Source organism: Pteropus alecto, unplaced genomic scaffold, assembly GCF_000325575.1.
Source record: "Pteropus alecto unplaced genomic scaffold, ASM32557v1 scaffold306, whole genome shotgun sequence".
NCBI lineage: Eukaryota > Metazoa > Chordata > Mammalia > Chiroptera > Pteropodidae > Pteropus > Pteropus alecto.
Window position 1 is genome coordinate 621255 of NW_006437748.1, and position 3618 is coordinate 624872.

Here is a 3618-nt window from a genome sequence, read left to right on the forward strand (position 1 = left end):
TCTAGAGGGAAGGCTCAAGAAATTTCAAATATTGTCCAGCACATTTTTTAGTGGTTTCTAAGTGTCTGAGAAGCTTAATCACTAGTTACAATACCGTTGAGTTATCCAGGAATTATAGAAAATAAGATATTTCATGGGATATTTTCTTATAATTGTGGTAATTTAGCAAGGAATTATTTTTGGTGATAGGAATACAACTGATTGGAATTGTAGTCAGAACAATCTCTTCTCGGTACAGTAATATAAATAGCTCCAGATTCACTAAATCTTCCTCTTTAAAATCTTCGCTATTGTGTCACTATCACTTTTTAACATTTTCAAAACATGCCTCAATCTGAATCTAAAGTTTCAGATTCTTTTATATTTTTCATTTATAATTGGCTTTTCGACATTTTAAGCTCAAGCCATAAAATTGTTAGCTTTATAGCACATATAAGAATACTTAATTCTAGAAATATTTTCTGTATTCCTTAATTTCCAGTCATGGAGACAATTATGCTGTTTCTAATCTCTGAAAAGTGATTCTGGAACCAAGTATCTCATCTACTTTTGACTGTTTCAATGTATCACTTATTCTAAGTAAGGAGCCTACCTCTAAGAGTGATTCATTGGGTGGCCATAATCTCCGTCAGCTTCTGTTATCCTTACCTCATTGTATCACATGTGCTCGCCTTCACAAGTATCCACAAAGATAAATAATGTAAGTCAGTTTGACAGTAAGTGGTGAGTGTATCCCATACTTCTATTCAGTCCATTGCATCATTTGGGAGGAACAAAGTCACCATAAGAACAACAATAAATATGTAATATGCACTTACTTTGAGCTCCACATCAAGCTTACATACTGACTCCTTATAGTCACACAACAATTTTACAAACTAAGAAGATGCAATGATGAAGAGTCAATAAAGTTAAGTAATATAACTCAAGTCGCACAATCAATAAGTAGAATCAGTGTAATTTGATTCTAGATCTGCTTGATTCCAAAATGCGTAATGTACCCTGAACTATCTTCAAAACCCCACATTTATATAATAGTTCTCTCAAATGCCTTAGGTGGATCCTTAGGTTAATTTGGTATTATTTCATCGCCCAGAAGACAAATACACACACACACACACACACACACACACACACAAAACCTTTTAGTGAATTTCTGATTTACCCTCTCCCAAAATGCATGCATGCATGCGTGCGTGTGTGTGTGTGTGTGTGTGTGTGTGTGTGTGTGTAGTTATTTGGGAATAAACAAGGCTGACCCTAGGCATTCCTATTCCCTTCTATTTTCTTGAGATTTGTGTCATCTACCTGTCCAGCTTAAAACTGAAGAGTAGCTTATTTAACTAAAAGCACCTGAAGCCTTATCTAATTTTCTATTGCCCTAACTCAAAGTAATGATATACTAAGGAGAGTCTCAGTTTGTAGGCATGGTTGGTTTTAATGACATTCATTTATTTATTTAATTTTGAAACCAAAGTCCTGCTGTTATCATTTATAATATTATTATTTCTACAGAACGTAAGAATTTGTTTTAGAATGTCCAGGAGTAATGTAAGGTAATCTTTTTATTGCTCATTTCTTGTTAATATGAGGAGTATAATTTGTAGAACCACTGCCAGAATTGTAGCAGAGATATTAGGTATCTAAAACTCCATGTTCCAAATGCATTTCCTAGTAGCAACAATAGGATATATGTGTAATATTTACATATTATATATTAAAAGTATGTAGTAGAGTTGTACGCATCTTGCATGAAAGGAATTTTGGTGTCATTCCTATTGAAAACAATATTCTGTATTTCAAACAACTTATTCATTAAACACTGGGGACTACGTAGATATACAAATATTTTAGAGTAATATGGATATTTAAGTTTCCAGGAGTTTTGTAAGCATTCTAAGGAATTTTAGGCTAGGTAGCAACTTCAATTCAGATTAAATTAGTATCTCTTTTTGTATTCTTTCTTCTTACTTATTTTCCACTTTTTTTTTTTGATATTTGATTGACTATTGTCTTGCCCTCTTGTATGGAGTTTCTCAAGCACAGAATTATTGATATTTTTGGTCACATAATTCTTTGTAGTGGGGGATTCTGATGCCCTGGAGAATGTTTAACAGCATCCCTGAACTCTCTCTACTCAATGAATGACTTCTCCTTATCTAGTTGTGACAACCAAAAATTTCTCCATATATTGCCAAATGTACCCTTTGGGGCAAAATTGCTCTTGGTTCCGAACAATTGATCTAAAAGTTTCTGCTTTAAGTCTCATGTACAAGAAAGATTATCATCATAGAGATCACAACCAGTATACATATATTTTTATCTTTCCAATGTTAGGTGTCCCCAAGACCATTCTCAAGTTTAACGATTGACTAGGAGAATTCACAGAACTAAATATATAGGCATAGTCACAGCTATGATTTATTGCAGTGAAAAGATGTAAAGTAAAATCAGTAAAGGAATAGGTACACAGGGCAAAGTCCAGAGGAATCCAGTTGCAAGCTTCCAAAAATCCTTTCCCATTGAAGCCTCACAGATGCAGGTAATTTCTCCAGCAATGAGTTGTAACAACAGGTGCAAAATCCATTAGAACAGCTCATTAGAGATTTAATGCTCACTGCCTAGTATGTACAAAAAAAAAATTTCAGACTCTGGGAAGGGAATCAAGTATTTAGTCAAATCCACATTGTTTGTACAAACAATTTATGTATCATGAGTCATGCTTATCAGTTAGCTATAAGGGGAATTCTCAAGAAATCCAAGATCCCAAACACCATCCAGGGGACAACTTTGCAAGCAGGTGAATAGTGGTCTCAGGCCTACTATGTTAACTCTTTCTGCCACAGGCATATAGATGCAATGTTCACAAGAAGCAAGTATCAACTTTTAGTCACCCAAAGACTTTATAGAATGAATAAATGAGTGAACTAAGTAAATCAATCTATCATGTTTTCTGGAAGAATCCATTAAACGTCTCTATTTAGACTTTTGTTCCTAGGGGTTCTTAGCTCTAGAGGGAAATGTTTCAGTCAGTAAAATATAATCACAGATTTTAGAATTAAATAAAAGAAGATTTTAGTTGATTTAGTTATGCCAACTTTGAGATACATTTCCAGAAAATCTTCAAACAATTCACTAAACCATGTAGGACTTAATTTTCAGTGAAAAGGAAATGATATATGGCAATGTTATGGTCATATAATCCTATCTCAACTAGTCAGAGAATGAAGAATTTACATTGAATCTAAAAGCATATGAATCATCATTTTCTGCCAAGGAGCCTATGTTATATTTAAAGATAAAATCATTCACTGGTTAAATTCTATTTTTGAAATAATTAAGTTGTTTACTGTTCTTCATTCTAGACAAACAGCTCTGGATTAATAGAATGGTTTGAGAAAATTACCTTCATTTGATCAAAAAAAAAAAAAAAAGAATGCACCACTTTTTTCATGAAAATGAATGGCAAAACACCTTTTGTTGAAAGAAATTTTTAAAATAAAAGCCTATAGGAGTCACAATCCAGAGTCCATGTGTTTCCGGCATATTTTAAGTCCTTAGATTAAAGGCAAAAAGAATATTAAAAAACAAAAAACAAAAAACAAAAACACTAGGTGT